The 18,212-nt window shown below is 41.3% G+C and overlaps 1 long non-coding RNA gene and 1 pseudogene across 2 annotated transcripts in view; one reads left to right on the top strand and one right to left on the bottom strand.

Moving 5' to 3' along the window:
- LOC117810314 overlaps positions 1 to 18,212 on the top strand; it is a 117,948-nt pseudogene that overhangs the window by 36,521 nt on the left and 63,215 nt on the right.
- LOC117810354 overlaps positions 6,968 to 18,212 on the bottom strand; it is a 160,550-nt gene continuing 149,305 nt past the window's right edge. For both annotated transcript variants that reach the window (XR_004630756.1, XR_004630757.1), the window contains one exon: positions 6,968 to 7,599. This is a non-coding gene — a long non-coding RNA (uncharacterized LOC117810354). The remainder of the gene's footprint in view (positions 7,600 to 18,212) is intronic.

The raw sequence follows: 18,212 nt of genomic DNA, 5'->3' as shown, positions 1-18,212 counted from the left end.
ACAAATGGGTATAAATAAAGTTACCTAAATCTGACATTATTGCAGTCATCGTTGTATGGCCAAGCTACGGACACTGAAGGAATCCGAACTGAGAAACAAGCTGAGGGCGTAGAACCAAGCTAAACTTACATATGCAACAGTTTGGCTAATGGATTCTTCCAACAACAAAGAGCATGGATGTAGCTCTTATTTCTTTCTTCATGTTAACATGTCCTGCTTTTATTTCGGTGTGTATAGCATTTATGCTAGCTTGCAGGGCGCTCATATCAGCGTGGTCATTACCTTTGCTTGTGTTGGCAACTCTGTCAGTTCCTCTTGTTGCCATGTCCGGTTTTTTCCTCCTCGTTTATATTTGTTCCATTCTTAGTCTTCCTAGGTTCAAGTTTCCCAATAAGATGTTTCAAAAATAGTCAGATAACTCCTCTAGAGTGGGGAAATTGGTGGATCTTTCTGGGAGCACCTAAATTATGCTGTTGCACGATGCGTCGCCGTATCCAGAAGTCCCAACTCTTATTTATAACATAAATCTACTTTTTGTTTTTCTTTCTACTCATTTAATCTTAACTCTGAATTTCAAAACAAATACAGCCTTGAAATTTGGGAAAGAAAAACACTGACTTCTGACATTTTGACATATAATGTTGCACAGCCAGCAGCACTATGTTCTTCTTTGCTGCTGGTAAACAGTGTTGCATAAATTGAAAACTGCTGTGAAAATTTCTGTTCCGTGGAAGAAGAAAATGCAGACTTTTATACTTGGAAAACTGATAGTTGACTACTAAATCTGATATTTTTTTCTGTAGGTTATATCATGTGAATAGTTTCTCCAGATACCAGTGTTTTGGAGAGATGTTGATCTACAACAACAGATGTCGCTCCACAGTTGTACAGTAACCATTCAGCCGCCGTGTCCTGCAGGTATTCACTGTCTCCTTCTCTCTGTATTTGTGTCTCTACAGATCAGAGTGGACAGTCCTATGGAGGGAGGGGTGCTGTACGAGACAGTGACCGTGATGAAGGATAGCAGCCCCATCCTCCGGGACATGGCCTTCTCTCTGGACAGGAACTATCTTTATGTCATGGCTGACAACCAGGTAAGGAAACATCCTCCTTTCAATGCTGTTGCCAGGAGAAACTCTGAACTGTGGGGTCATGTAGAGAGAACAGCGAGACAGTCCTTCAACCTAAAGTCAACAGGTTCAAGCCTCTCTGACGGTGGACGTCACGGGCATGTAGTAGGTAATAAATATTTGTAGATGAGCTCTGAAACACTTTTTCTCCTCTAAAATCTCAGAACAAAGAGTTGGTTGATTCCTAGTGCCCCTCAGATACCAACATATCACGTTGTGTTAGTGTCACGGCTAGACAAGCTGAGACAAATTGAAACAGGACCAAATATTATTTATCCCGATGTTCTGGTGCCAGGTTGCTTTAACATTGTCGTACCAAATAAGAGTAAGACCAAAGGAGCATCAATATATATAAAAACAAATTAGGTCTCTAATGAATTAATAAGAAAATTAGGCTTAAATAAAAATACAATTGTGTGGATAAATAGAATATGATTAGCTAACATACATAAATAAACAAAGAAATATAAATAAATAAATAAATAATAAATTATGTAAGTGTTGGCAGTTAGAAAATAATACAAAAATAAAAGTGACATTCAAAAGATCAGTGGTAGGTTATGGCTATGAGCTATAGTGCAGTAATTGTATTGATGTGATTACATTGCAGTAATTGTTATGTGGCCAATTGAAGCAAACTACAGGAATCCTAATCCACAAGTTTAGTACCAAGCTAATCTATGCTAGAAACAGTTCGACTAACGGAATATTCATATATCTTGTGTCCATCAAAACTCCTTGGATTATACCCTGGATTAAACTTTCAACTGTTTTTGTTTTTGTTTTCTTCTTTATTCATAACTTTTACTAACTAAACTGAAGATAAGCAGCAGACTGTTCTTCTTTGCCATCTTTAATTATTGTTAGTAGTAAGTAGTAAGAATTTTAATTGCAGACTATAGTTTACGATTGGTGTGTATGTTCTGTTTCTTAATATTTCTTTTGGGCAGGATAAGTGAAAACACCACTATTAGAATCACCATGTGTAACAACTGTAGAACTTGGGAACAAACACATAAGTTATTCTTGTTTTTGAGGATTTAATAGATTCAGTTTATCAGGGTAGTGCATAAAGAAACGTCTTCCTTTGTTCTGCGCTGATATGAGCGTTACAGTTGGCCCTTATTATTGGTACTGTTTGGGAATTAGCTTTAAACAGTTCAAACCAAGCGCATTAATCATGGTAAATGATAAATTTAATGCTATTTTATTTGGAAACCAGCCAAATGACTTATGACTTATCCTCTCAATTCACTGTGGCCGTACCAACCATTCAAGAGCAGTATGTCTACAGTAGGATTGTTAAATATGCAGGCTGTGTAAGGGGATGGACACTGTTTCTAATTACTTATCCATGCGAATCGACTTACAGAGCATGCATCTTTGTATGTGACACACACACACATCCCATAGAAAAGCAATAGCTGTTTTTTTTATCCTGCGTGGCTGTATATCCCCCTTGTCTGCTCCCACTTGGGCCCGGCATCACAAAGGCGGAGCAGTTGTTGTTGTTGGACGATATTTTCTGCACTCATGGAGATAAGAGTGAGCAGTGGTAATCACTTTCAACTCCCATCAAGTGATTATTTTGGCACGGCTGCATGGTACTGTGAAATGGGATTAGGTGTCAGTGCGGCCAAATACAAAAAAAAAAAACCTATAACCACTCTGGGTTGCCCACTGACTGCTGGAATGTATCGAGCCGAGTCACAGGACAGAGAGGGCAATGGGATGACAGCAGTAGTTCAGTTATTTAAAGAGATAGTTTCGATATCTTTAATTAGGGATATGAGGTGCTAATTAATAGACTGTCGATTGTTACGTAACAGAATTTTAAACTTTGACACAACACCAGCCCAACCAAATGATATTGATATATCTTGTGATACCACAGCAACAGAAAAATAACTCCTGGGCACCCTAAACTGGTTACCTTTCTTACTTCTGATTTAGCCTGGTACAGAAAAATCACGAGAGACATTCTAACACTGACAAACTGCTTATAATAATGAAAGTAAAATAAAATAGATCTTTAGACTTCAAACCAAAGATTTCCCTCTGTGTTATAATCCTGTAGGACTGTGAATCTTAGAGACTGTGGTCAGTGTATTTTCAAATTGTCTTTATTTCTGACATTCGTGGGCGTTTGCTTTATGTGTTTTTTAGCTCTAAAAGTCCACAGGTCAGGACTGATAAACAAAAAGGCACCAGGTGATATTGCTGTCTCTCTCCTCTTCTCCAACAGACTTAAACATACATCATGTACAAACTTAAATCTTTATGACACGCTAAAAATATCAGTATTTGCCGACCTTTGAATGAAAACAGTAATATAGAAAGTGTGACAGAGGGCAGAGCAGAGACACACACAGCAGGCAGGGAGACGTCTTGCACCTTCCTGCACATTTGTGTGGAGGTGTTTAAACCTTAGTGGTCTTCCAGGGCTGCTGCGAAACATTTAGTAAATAACGTCTTAATTGTCTTTCTCACCACTCTGACTTCTTGACTCGTGCTCTCTCTCTTTCCTTAATCACTGTATCAATTGATCACCAATGCTCCTTCTCCTTTGCTTGGCGCAGCTTTGGGTTTAAACCATAGACTGTATAAATATGGACATAGCATCCTTGACGTCAACCATCTATCCCTGAGCGCTGTTTTGAAGCCAATCGTCCACAAGAGCAATATTGGTAATGCTGCACTCAACCAACCTTAGTGTGAGGTAAAGAGGCGGAGTTTGAGCCTCCTAGCCAACAGCTAGTGTTCCTTGCCTGTCAGTCAAGTCAGTCATGTCCTTATTTGGGCAAAAAATCGTAATCTTAATATCTTCTGAACCATTGCGTTAGAAAAAAATTCACCCCCCATACAGTGTGTGCCGATCCAGAAATGAGCTAGTAGACCCAAGCCAATTTTTGAACCAGGCTGTAAACATGTTTATTAATGCTGCAAAGGTTGTCTTTTTTGAATTGGTGGCTATGTGGTTTCCGGTGTTTCTGCAGCCTGCAAGCTGATTCTCATAGCACATGCATAAGGGATAATACATTTCTGACTGGTCAACAGAGTAAACAGAACACTTGAGTTCTGGTGCTGTGTGCATGTATTCATAATTTTGAATACATTTGTTGAAAAATTTGCACTTGTCCCAGATGTATGGAGATGAATTGGAGCCACTGTAATAGGTGCAATGTGCATTTTGAATCAGACCTTCAGACAGAACAGACATTGGGGTCAGATTAAGAGCGATTTATGTTGCTATCAGTGGGTACATCCATCTTTTTCCTTTCTACCCCCACACTTCAGAAATCGAACCCTCCCTTAAAGAGTGTCTCTGAAAGTCTTTTCTGTGAGATCAAGAAAACAGACTGAAAAACCTATAAAAGTATCAAGTCAAAGAAAGCAATGTATGTTATCTGAGAAGAGAGAGAGTGTAGAGACAGTATTGTGTTGGGTACTGTCTTCTGAAACAAATCAAGGCAGCTCTTCCCTCTGTGTGATAGACTGGAAGAGACAGGACATCACTTATTGATGAGCTCCGGTCGTTCAAGGAGAGACACATGCTTCCTTCAAGGAGATAGCCAGCTAGTCTGTTCAGTCCATCTCCAGTGACACAGAATAACCCAGCACAAACCCCAAAAACCCGGCTCGACCAGGCATTTTCTCTCAATATTAGATCAGCTTTGGCTTTGTAGCTCTTAGGAGTTTCGGAGCAGAGTAAAGCCTTCCTCTTTCTGTCTCCCTCTCCATCTTTGCTCAGCTTTTCCCTTCAGACTTTCACGCGTAAGGCACCCCAAGGGAGAAGGCTTCACTCACAGATTTCCACATTTCCAGTAGATCCCTGAGATGAAGGATTTTGTGATTCCTGGGAGCCAAACAATGCAGGAATGATGTGGAATGAGGAGCGAGGCACAGACAGATTTGGCTGAGATCAGCCGACCCTCGTGGAATAACAATGAGCCTCTCTGTCTCCTGCCGAGTGAAACACGCAGGGATAGGCATGATGATGAAGAGTGAGGAGAGAAGAGAGGGAATCAGTGTGCGTGTGGATACGTATGTGTTTGCGAGTGTGTGTCTGTGTTCGCACCAAAACATCATTCAGGAACCATTATGGATATGAAAAAAGAAAATATTCTTCGCAGCAGTTAATCTTTTTCTCACAGTGTGCCTTTAGTTTGATCATTTCTAAGAATTGAAATTCTCAGTATCCTTACACCAAACGCACAATAACCTCACTGAATGCCACCCGTCTGTCTGTGAGATGATGGCTGAGGCTTTAAACATAGTGAAGGTGATGCTGGTGGGAGGGGGGAACTGCTGCAGGGTTTTTTCCAGGGCAATCTCTCAAAGTGCCACTCTGAAAAATGTAAAATCACCGTTTGAAATCCCACACATTCACTTCTTTGTGTCCCTCTGCCTCCGTCTGTCTGTCTGTGAGTTTACTGTACAGCAGCAGTCCTCCTTACAGGTTCACTCAAGCGTGTATAACTGCTGCCTGGAGTGACAGACAATAAACATTACAGCCACTAGTACACACTTTTAATTATATATCTCAAGTTCCGTGCCTGATGATGACTAGTTTTTAATGAACTCTCCACCCTGACAGATGTTCTTCAGGTCTTAATTGGCCTGTGTTGGTGAGAGATGTGTCCTAATTGGTTGCCTGTTGCAGCCATTGACTGCATATAAAGATGAATGATGCATCTACACTTCCTCCTGTTGCAGGAATGTGAAGCCAAAACTCTGCGTGTTTCGTCGACTAAACAATCCTACAGTGCAGATAAAATATTGAATCTAGGCAGTAGTGCAGCCACACGACACTAGTCAGGCCTGTAGCTCTGGTTATGCTATAATACTGTACTACCTGGATGTAAACAAGCACAGATGGCATCTCGTAGCATAGCCAAGCAGCATTTATAGAGATAAGGTTGTGTCAGGTTAAACTGGCAACTAAAACAATGCGTAACCAGCATGTGGATGTTAACCTGCAAAGATGACAGAATGCTGGTGGTGCTAGCCACACACTCTGCAAACCAATCTGATATTGTTTACCTGCAGATGTTGTGATCCCTTGTTTAGTGTTCATTAAATTGCACTCAGATGGTTAGTTGGACATTTAATTTCCTTTCAGACGACCAGGAAATGAGTCGCTTCTGTACAGCCTCAACAAAAATAAGACAACGTCATATATAATAATAGTTGATTTGTTGTTTGATTTTCTTTTAAGTACTCAAAGGCGCTTTACATAAAGTGCAAAAAAACAAAATAAAATAAATAAAACTTGAAAATAAGGTGGAGGTGGGGAGGGAGTAAAGGTTATATTTTGTAGGCTTTTTTGAAGAGGTAGCTTTTGAGTTGATTTTTAAATGAGTGAAGAGAGCCAAAGATGCTGATGTTTGGGAGAGACGATTCCAGATGTTTTGACATTCTGCCCTTTCTGCTGGATATAAATGTCATTGCCCAAGCCTGCCAGTGAACTTTCCTCACTGTTTCCCACTCAATCTTAGATAAGCTCAACCTGACACTACTGGAAATTTGTGAAAGAGCTGGCAGGAAAAGTGATGGGTAAAGTTAGGGTGGGGGGGGAGGGATTAGGCTGTTTGCGTTCACACATGAAGCTTGCCCGGAAGTTTGGGCAAATTTTGAGGAGTTTCGTGTTTGTGTGTGTGTGTGTGTGAATACAGCTTGATGGATAATGTACAGTGATGATTGCATTTCTAAAGTGCTTTCATTAATTTTTAGATGTTGTATATTTGTGTGTTGAGCTCTGTAGAAACTCAAAAAATTTCAAAAGCCAACAAGATGAAGATTTGAATTGGACAGAAATCTCATTATACGCTAAAATGTTTATGTTCCACCAACCTTGTCATTTATTATCGGCAGCACTGACTGTCTTTAGTGTTGCTTTAAATACTGATTTTTTTTCTCATTTTATGGAACTTCTGATCAGTTTGTCTGAGGTGGTTTTATAAAATCTGGCCTTGTAGTGAAAAGAAACAATCAACAGCCGATATAACAGAATAAATCCTTACCATTCTTTCTTTCTTTCTTTGCATTTCATTTAATTTCCTCTAAGCCCAAAAAGCCCAAAATACTGAATCCAACTTGATAACCCCAGCGGTCACACGATAGTTTGGGTCACAGCGATGGTTGGGGAGGACATGTAGTGCTGAGGTCTGAAAGCCTTTATGTCCATGACAGCGCTCGCAGAGTTCCATTAAATCCAGATGAAAGAGTTAAAGTGATAGAAAACTGGTGAGACGATAAGTTGGGGCATTAGTGTAAGGGCATACCAGATGTTATGAAAAAGATAGACTTTGTAATTCCCAAAGCTGGAGAGGTGGACGTGATCATACAGCTCTGCTGTGATACAATGCAGAGAAGCAGCCACAGGCAGACAGAATGAGATCTGGCCTCTCTGGGTTTTCTTGGTTTTCTGTGTTGCTTTTAATGATCAGATTCTCCTGAAGAAATTATCCTGGATAAGAAAAGACAAACAAAAGCTTGATTAGAACGAGAACATCTGGCCATGAATGATTCATGAGGAGGTACAGTACATTGAACATAAACTGAAGATGAAAGCTTAATGCAGTCATCTATGATTGTAGAAAGATGATTGAGATGAACACAGGATTTGCATTAAACTGTGAAATGAAGCCCAAACTTTACAAAATGAAAACGCAATGAAAATAATATCCTCCAAGTACTTAAGAGTCCAGATCAGTTTTTAGGTGTCATTACGTTATAATATTAATCATAATATTATATGACGACTGTTATCTGGCAGGAAACAATGACAAGTCTACCTGCACTACAGTTGAATACAAAACAGCCTGATTGCTAGCTTCCCTTGACTAGCTGTTATTTAGGCTGCACGTGTAAACATGATGTGCTGGTTTAAGATTTCTGGCAGGCCCTTCTTCTGGCTACGAGGAACCTGGGCATGCAACCAGGAGTTCTAAATTTGGAAACCAAGAAACGGTTGCATCTAAACTCCTTACCCAGAAAAAAAGTGACTGACAAATGGTGAGAAGTGAAAAAAAAACGGCACACAGATTATCAGAAACCGAGGTATTGTCATGATTAAGTTTACAGGTGTGTGGCCAATGAGGTTTCTTTAATAGGATCAAAACAAGGATAAGATTGAACACTGGAAAATTATGGCTCCACATTTGGAACTGAGGCCAGAATCTGAGCACACTTGACAACAAAGTCTAGTTCCTCTAATCAGTGGAAAAACAAGCCTACTGGACTTGAGTCTGCTTGTAGAGGTGGTCTTGGACACAATTCATGTGAACCCCAGTATGGTCTTCGGGAGATGTGAATCCAACTGTGCTCAAACAAGAATGTGGGCTGATAAATGACGCCATAGTAGTTCAATTTGCAGCAGCATGGGCCCATTTCATCCTCTGAGCAGTGCAGTAGATATTGAACAAGCAGCAACCTCTGGTCTTAAAATATGAAGCCCATGTGGATTTACTAAAAAAAACCTGCAGTTCATCGAGAGACCACTTGAGGCTGGCTGCAGAAACACCGGAAACCACCCACACACCCATTTAAAAGAGACGATCTTTACAGCAGAAATGTTTACAGCCTGGTTCAAAAAACTGTTTAGATGTGAATAGCTCATTTCTCTCTCAGCACACACTGTACGGGGGTTGCATTTTTTTATAACTCAAGTTTTGCCTGATTAAGGGCATGGATGACTTGATTGACAGTTGGGCACCCTGTAGCTGTTAGCGAAAAGACTAAAAGTCTGCCTCTTTACCTCACACTAGCTCTGACGAAGGTTGTGTTCAGCATTTCCAATATGGCAAACGCTGACGATTGGCTTCAAAACTGCGCTTCAGTAACAGATGGTTGACACCAGGGATACTACTTTCATTCATTATACAGTCTATGATGTTGAAGTAGGAGAGCTAGTGAGAGGGTAATTGTTGGTGTCTCCAAAATATTAGTACAATTCCCAGCAGCAGCAGCAGCAGCAGCAGCAGCAGGGTGGACTTCACAGTCTGCACCGAACATGAACAAATGTGGCCAAGTTGACATAATGTTTTTATTCTAAACGTGTTTCTTCTTACTGTACGGGGCGAATGTTTTATAACTCATCCATTTTGATTATTTTGAAGGTAAAAGTTTGCATAGGGGCGTGGCTAACTGTAGCTGTTCGCCAGGAGGCGAGGCTATAGCTTCAACTCCACCTCTTTGCCGGCTTTGCGGTTAGTCTGATATTGTTTGGGGTAAACATTTCCATAATGGCAACCCTCATCTTCAGGCTTCATGATGTCTTTTTAGTAAGTAATGGGTGATGTCACTAAGACTACATCCATGTTTCATACGGGCTGTGGTTTTGACACAAATTATAACACTGCAACGACCTTTACTCTACATTTCCTACTTTCATCCAAGAATCCAATGAACTTAAAATGCCAAAACAAAACCTTATGACAATGAGATCACTGTGAGATTCAATAAGTAGACTAAAGTATATTCACATGCTGGAGCATTAAATCTTTCTGACACATCTTTTAATCTCATTTGGATTCCTCACCACGCTTCTCTCTGCTCAGGTCAGACCCACTAAACAAATTATCCCTGATGTCCAGACAGAGCCGCACATTTGATTCTTCCTCATGCAAAGGTCACAGACCAACTTTGTTAGTTCTGACCAGCTCCAGTCCACAACAATTCAAGGATTATTCCCGCCACATCAGTTGTGGACCTTCAGCCCCTCCTGTGCCTAGAGAAGCATTTTGTTAATGGAAAGCATCAAATTGCTTCTGGACGGCTGCAAAAAAGAGAGCGAAGTTATTTCATAGGGAGCAGCAGATAATCCATTTTGCCAACACAGACCTGAGAGAGCACCCACTTATGCTATCAAGAGCAGCGGAGACACTCTAATCTATAATCCACTCTTCATTTGTGATTGCTTACATCAGGAAATTGCTTGCATCACACGTCCAGAGCTGGAATAATAACAAAGTATGAAATAAGTGGGCTCAGGCTGCAGCTCCAGCCTGGTTTATATGCAGGGGTGATGCTGGCCAGGCGACAGCAGCGCCTCTCACAGCGGTTAATGAAGAGCTTATGCTTTGCCAGGCATTCATGATGGAAGTGGCAGCAGACGGAGAGTGTGTGGTTGTCTGTCTTCTTGTCCGTGTGTGTGTGTTGAAAAAACCCTGCAGTGTGTAATTACTATCGCAAGAGTCCATAAATGCTGCAAGAAAGACTTTTCTCCAACGTTATAAAGAAAAGTTAAACACGATTTTTCCTGCAAAACATGTTCCTCAAATACTTGTAATTTCACGTGCTGTCTGACATCTGAGAGGCAAAAAAATCAGAACATTTCTCGTGTGGGCAGAACCACCATGCTGCATGTTACAAATGTGTGTCAGCAGTAAGAAGAAGCAAAGACACGCTTGTTTTCCTCTGGGATTTACACAGAGTGAGATGTGATGAGGCTTTCAAATATTGCAAACTAGACAAAATGATGAAATGCTCTCTCTCTCTCCCTCCTATCAGCAACTGCTTATTATTTCATTGTTCAGTGTTTTGATAGCATGCCTTTGTTGACCTTATTTTCATTCCAAATGCAGCCATTTGTAACTCCTTTCACCCTTTGTGGCAGAAAGTTGAATAAATAAAAGGACATTTACATAAAAGGAGTTCAAACAATCAGACGCCCTCTGAAAGTACTATCATTTTAAATAATCTGCAGGTGAGACAAAGTTCTTATAAGTAAGGTCAATTGTATACACTGTATGAAAGTGCTCCTCTACTTTGTCTTGTGAATTAAAGATATACTGGATCTTTATTTACAGGACATTGTTGTATATGTAACAGTTTAAAGATGGCCCTCTGAGTCTTTCTTTAGCAATAATTCTGTTTATCTAATTAAGCGTTGGCCCTAAAACTAGGAAATATATGTGACATCAGTCCCGCAACTTCACTTGCCAGATCAGTGCTGCTCAACTAGCATAACATGTTAGCTCCCATCAAGGTGGTGTTTTCGCTTCACTTCTTACAATGGAGGAGATGCAGGTGCGTCATTCATTTAACACAGAGTCACTGATTGAGACCAGTGAGTCTCCACCTGAGGGGTACAAAGCGAGTTCAGCATATCCTAGATGTCTTATCCTGATCCGGCTTCACTGAACCCAACAAAGGAGATTGCGCTAAACTGTCACACGAAGCTGGTTATCAACCTGTTGAGTCAATCCAGAATTACCCTGAGCGTGTTCACATGAACGGGGCAGAGAAGGCAACATGTGACCAATCACAGACACAGACAGTCTGCCGTCAGCAATGAATTTTAAATGCTGCACTGATATTAGAAAAATATGAAGAAGTGAAACACATAATCCAGATTAACTTCGACACAGCTGTGTTTGAAACATGAAGGAAGAACTGAGAGATCAGACAAAAACTGTTTGAATGCGTAAATCACGTCTTATTTCTCATTATTAGTACAGATATATCTGACTATAATAACTCTGTTTATTCATGATTAGATATATCTGACTATAATAACTCCGTTCCCTGACAGTGATCTCTCTCTGATTTAATCTTGTCTCTTGTGACACTTTTAGACGTAATATTTCAGCTGCAGTCCTGACGGTATCAAACTGAGCGCTGTGGTTAAAGGACTAATACAAATGAGAACATGATTCAAAGTGATAAGCACGCGCAGTTTACATTTAATGCAGTAAAATAATTTCATCTGAATAATCTGACTTCAGACTCTGTTTATATATGCTGTCAGGAAAGATAATCAATAACTGTCATCAGTATTTATATATAAAATCATACAGGTAGACAAAGAATCCCGCCCGTCTCCTCTCCACTGCGGGCTTGACCTCAGCTCCCCCCCCTCCCCTCGCGATCAGCTCACAGAGCTTCCTGATCGAGCAAGCTGATTGGTCAGTGGGCGGAGTTTTCTACAAACTGATCTCTGATCCTGAGCATAACCTGCTCCGGAGCAGGTTATGCTCAGCATGAGTAACCATGGTTATCTACCCTGGTAAGGAGTGAACCACCTTCGTAGTAGAGAAAATCCAGAGTTAGCCCTGAAGTTACCTCGATAACCGCAAATCCGGCTTCGTAGTATACCCCTCTGGACTGCATTATTACCAATATTATTGTTGTTACCATTGTTTTAACATTTTATTTTATTTAAATGTTCAGTTATTTACCTTTTTTTTATTGTAATGATTTTATTATTATTATTATTATTATTATTATTATTATTATTATTATTATTATTATTATTATTATTATTAAGTTATATTTTGGGGGCTTTTTGTTGCCTTTAATGGACAGGGCAGCTGAAGAGAGAAATTAAATGTGGGGAGCAAACAGAGGGGAGGACATGGAGCAAATGGTCAAGGCTGGAACCGAACCTGCAACCTCGGCGATGAGGGCCTCTGTATACGGGGTGTGCACTTAGACCGCTAGGCCAACAGCGCCCCCAGTCTTCGGTCTCTCTGTTCTTTGTGAGGCACTTTGGGCTACATGGTTGAATGTGACAGGTGCTATATACATAAAGTTGAGTTGAGTTTCCACCTCTTGTGGTTGTATAAAAGTGAAGCCAAAACACCTGCAAAAGAGTGCTGACACTGACGTTTTTGGAACCAAGTTCAAGGCAGTAGGAATCAACTGGTCAACCGGTGGCCTATACTGCAGCCCATCACTAGAGTTTTTATATTTAATGTTTTGGCTTTACTTTTGGGGAGCTGCCAAGTCGTCCCTCTTTTCACACAGTCTATTTGAAACAGAGTCCATGATCGCTATTTATTCACAGTCAAAGTTCACACTCTTCTTAATCTTATCACAAACCAAGATGGCTACCACTGGAAAACATGACGTGCAAAGAAGTGACAGTGCTGTTTTTATCTCTTATTTGAAACCTCTCTCCTCTGGCTAACTTTTTAACCCTTTATGTCTTTCCTCTTCTTCAGGTGTCTCAGGTCCCTGTGGAGGCTTGCGGGCAGTACGGGACATGTGCTGAGTGTCTGAGCTCCGGTGACCCCCACTGTGGCTGGTGTGTCCTGTACAACATGTGAGTCTGTGTTTATTTCTCCTCCCACGCTGACATCAGACATCACAGCCCAGGGATTAAAACTGCAATATTAACAAACAGCTCATAGATAGAGAGCTATAAATAAAGGGGGGGGGGGGGAGGGGGGTGCACATGGTCTTGTGATTTGTGCAGTTTAGTATAACAGAGTTATTCTGCTCCCTGTGGTTCACCATTATCAACAGCTGGCTGGACAAACAGAGAACCAGGAAGTGGTTGTCCGACGGTATGATCCCTCTTAAATAGCGCTATTTAGGACAGCAGGAACCAGATTTAGATGTCTGTCAGGCGGGAGGACGACTGGTGTTAATGGTGGAGGGAGGGATTATAGTCTGCGAGGCACAGCGGGTGTACAAACTGCACCTCTACATACCCGGGGAACATTTTGAACCTGACGGACGCAGCTTATCTCTCCCATCTTAATTATCTGACCCCGAGGTTATCTTGCATAATACCTCGATATGGAGCAAAGGGGATTCAGGAGATTAAAACCCTGTGTTTCTGAACCAGCTGTTGAGTTTGAAGGGTTTTACCCACTGCCTCAACTTATGACAACTGCGTTTCAGCTCGCAGTATCTTGATGATGATCAGCCTTTTTAAATTGCAGCTCTCAGTGTTATCAAACAGCCTGTGAAGTGAGAGGAGGAAAAATAATGGGGTTGTTTTAATCTAAATTACCTCATTAAACAGTTGTTTTTCCTTTTTTCCTGAGTGCTGACTTTGTCTGCAAGAGCCATTACACTGTTTATTTAAATGAATGCTTTACACTTATCAGTGAATAGATAGGCTGCTGTTCCCTCAAGTAACCCAAAGTGAATCATTATCCCTCACACCGCAGAATGAGGCTACTTTATTTCTCTGTCTAATAAACTCAGATTGGGGTCTTTTTCCAGCCTCTGAATGGCTGTCACACTGTGTCGTGTAGACCTCTTTCAGGAGCTCACTTTCCCACCCCTGGCAGAGTGCAGTGAAGCACCTTTCTGACAGAGCGAATGTGTGTGTGTGTGAGAGGGGGGGCGTAGCTGAACATGTACAAAGCCTGGAGGAAAAGGGAACAAATGGCTCCATCAGACAAAACACAGTGAATAATAGAGATGAGAGATGAAAGGCGTGTGCATTTTTTCTTTTTTTTTCGAGGCACTTCAGCTGATGAGCGGTCAGGAGGTGACTGTCTGTACTCCTGTGGCGCTGGTCCACCTCAAGGAGCCGAGCCGGCAGCAGCTGTCACCGCGTTTCCATACTGCCTTTATATTGTGCTGTAATTACAGCAGAGGCCTCGGAGCTCTTTGAGCTCTCTCAGGAGGTTCCGCCCCCTCAGCAGCATCAGAGAGAGTGTTTTAAGAACCGTCTCCCCTCACAGTGCGCTTTACACATTTAAAAGAAAGAGATGATGGTATGCAGCCAAAACACTCTGTGAGTTTGCCACTATGATTTAACTCAACAGCTGAGAGACTCTTGTTCTTTTAAATACAGCGTTTATGATTAAATGCAGCCTGCGTGTTGTTATCTGAGCCTGCAGAGACTTTACTCCCAAAGTTCTTCTTTCAAAGAAACCAGTATCAATACAACCACAATGGAGACGATCTCATCCACAAATCCCCGTTTCTAAAACCGAACAAGTTGCTGAAAGTTTTAAACTTTGCCTCGGTATAACTTTTAATGTCCTTTTGCATAACATTTCTCTGTTACAAGATTATATTAAGGTCACACTCCGGTGCCTACCATCTCACTTCTTACTTTTAATTGCCTGTTGGGATGTAGGAGGATCCAAGAGTTGAAGCTTATTCGTCTGTTGCACTCAGGGTAATTTGCTCCAAGAGAAAAGCAAAGTAAAAATGAAAAGAGAACAATCTGAACAAGCATCTGAAAACGGCACTTTACTGCAGCTGGCCATTTTAAAGCCGGACTAATCTTGGTGTGAACAATCTGGTGCTGTGATGAGCCTAAAAAAACTGTTTAAGATTCAAACAACTGTCCATCATATTTGATTAGGACATGCCTTTGACTGTAAGCTGTATTTGTATGTTAATCTATATCACATGACTGTCTGCAGCCATGACAGCAGCTCTGTGACACTATCAGATACAGCAATGCTTTACTTATGCTAATAATAATAATGATAATAATGCTAACAAGTGTTCAGCAGTTGTATTGTTTCCGTATTTACCATCTTGCATGTAGCATTAGGATCATAAAATGTAATCAAACTCCAACACTCGGTCTCAGCACTCACAATCTGCAGACGCAGGAGGAGCACCAGACTCCAAACTAAACCCACTGTAAACCCATCTGTGGCAGTACAGGATGCTCAGAGTACCTGCTGTTGGTGAGGTTGTTGAAAGTGAGCAAAAGTCTTCCAAAGGTGGAGGTAATGGGTTAGGGATGAGCCAAACAATACTCTATGTCTTGAGGGCTTTTGGGCTTTATTAGACCGGCCAGCTGAGGAGAGACCGGGAATGTGGGGAGTAGAGAGCGGGGAAAGCAGTCGAGGCTGGGAGTCAAACCTGCAACTGCTGCGACGAGTACTACAGCATCTGCACATGTGGTGCTCACTTTAAGCCATATTTGTGCTCCATGGCACAAGACTTTTACCAAGGTAGACTGGGAATGGAGTCCTGTGAAAACAAAAAGTCATGGTCCTGTAATGTTTAAAACCACCTCATGACGTTTTTCCTAACCCATAATTTGTAGTTTTTTCTTCCCCTGACCAAACATACCCCTTTTCCCCCAAAGCCACTAATTCTGGGCTGGTGCTAGTGCTAGTTCAGAGTTGGTTCAATCTTGAGAACCTTCTAAGAACCAGCTTGCTTTTGCACAGACAAGAGCCACATTACGATAACCCTGCCCCGTATGCAAGTCTTTCTTCTAGCCCTGCGAGAAGTTGGTGCCACTCTAGAACAGTTTTTTCTGGTTTAGGGCCAGTACTTAGGAGGTCAAAACACAAATAATATACAAAAGAATAACACAAAAAAGGTTCCAGATTAGGCCCCAAATCAACCCTGGAACTGACTTGGTGGAAAAGGGTTAACAGACTGTTTGACATTAACTTGTGTTGGAGGGAAAATCAACTGATGCGGCCCTGTGGAACCGTATGAGAGGCAATGTTGTGTAAGTGATGAAGTGTTGGTATGACTGGGAAGGCACTGCATTGTTAAAGCCGAAGCTAATACCACGTAGAAGCCATTAGTTCTGAAGGTATTTAGTTGTAGACAGAGTACCACTTTGACCTGGTTGTGGATAAAAACTCAATTTAAGAGAGGTCAACACCAGAGTCATTCAAATTTAGAGTCAGACGGCACTAAATTTCATAATCCTTCAAAGTTGTTAAGATGTATCCCTTTTGGGTCACTACCTTATGTCTCCAACAAAGGGAGACACACAGAATGAATACACATTACAAAGGCTTTATCCATCAACTGTATAAAACATGGACACAGTCCATGTGACGTCATCCATTGGTTTCTAAAAAGGCATCATGAAGCCCAATGGTGGTGATGGTGGCCATCTTGGAATTTCTGACTAAACTTTTCTTATGGTTAGCTGAGAAACAGACACATAGGTGGAGCTGATGCAAGCTTTTAGCCTCAATGCACCCACCTGTCCATCAGCCCAGCCATTCCCCGAATCATGCAAATTTATGTACAACTCTGAGCCCAAGCCTGGTACAACAACTGCCTAACATCAGAATACAGAACTGGTTTATCAATCAACCTGCTGTGACTGTTCAGTCCTGAGTAATGCATCCCTCTTCCTTCACAGGTGCTCAAGGAGGGATCGGTGTCCCAGGGCGGAGGAGACGTTCCGTTTCGCCACTGACATTGACCGCTGCGTAAAGGTCATCGCTCACCCCGACAGCATTGCTGTTTCAGCACATAGTGTCCCTGTGAGTCTGCTATCATTGCACCAATCACTGTCACTCTGCACACACTGAGCCCATTTTTATGAGCAATCACTAAGAGTAGCCATGTAGCAAGTAGCAACATGTACAGTAACCATGAGCCTGACTCAACATGTTCTTGTTGGCCTCACAGACCTCTGTGAGACATGAAGACAGAGAAGAATTAGGTAATTCTCCCTGTGGGGTATCCACTCCATCTGTTGTGCTCTGAACACGTGTAGTATTGGATTGGAGACAAGAGAAAGAGATGGGTGAGAGTTGTTTTCGTGACTGTGAGCTACTCAGTCTGCATCTCTGATGAATCTGCCAAAGGTTGATTACATTTCCTAAAAGCTTAATTCAGCTGTTTCTTGTGCTGAAGCCAAGAGCACAGAGGACTTGAGTACAGTATGAGCAGGGATTAGCTCCAGGAAATGGTTCAACTTGAAAAAAATACACTTACTTGCTTACTTTGCTGAGGGTAAATGAGTGGATTAATACAACTCTCATATCTGCCTCTTAAATAGACAATCAGGCTGCAGCTAGCTGCCGGTTAGCTTAACTTACACTGGAAAGATGCTAGCCTTGTTATGTCCGGCACCCCTGAAGCATGCTCATTAAACCCTAATATCTCATTATTAGTCCTTGAAAAGAACAGGAGTTTCAAAACAACTAATTACACTCTTACAGGAAGGTTATCTGTCAGAGAGTAGCTGGACTGAGAGCGAAAAACATCCTGAAGTCATTTTTGTGCTTTTTGCAAGTCGGCTCCAATATGGATCGTACAACTATGGTTTGAAATGTTTATTGGCTGGTTTAAAAGGTGCTTAAAGGCAGATTTGCCAACTTTAATTGTGCAAAGCTAAGCTTTTTTGTTTTCCAGTGTTAGACCAGGGTATGCTAAGCTAAGCTAACCCCCTGAAGGCACTTGTAATAAACAATAAGAGACAAACAATACATTGAGAGGCAATTCTATTCGTGAATTGGGTTGGAGAAGACACTACGATATGCTATGATATGATAAGATATTTTATATGATATATGATATGATATATGATATATCATAAATGATATATCATAAATGATATATAATATGATTTATGATATGATAATGATATGATGCATATGATATATGATA

The sequence above is a fragment of the Notolabrus celidotus genome, chromosome 1 (assembly GCF_009762535.1).
Source record: "Notolabrus celidotus isolate fNotCel1 chromosome 1, fNotCel1.pri, whole genome shotgun sequence".
In the NCBI taxonomy this organism is placed as follows: Eukaryota; Metazoa; Chordata; class Actinopteri; order Labriformes; family Labridae; genus Notolabrus; species Notolabrus celidotus.
The sequence above is the reverse complement of the archived record's forward strand: the minus strand, read 5'-3'. Positions and strand labels throughout refer to the sequence as shown.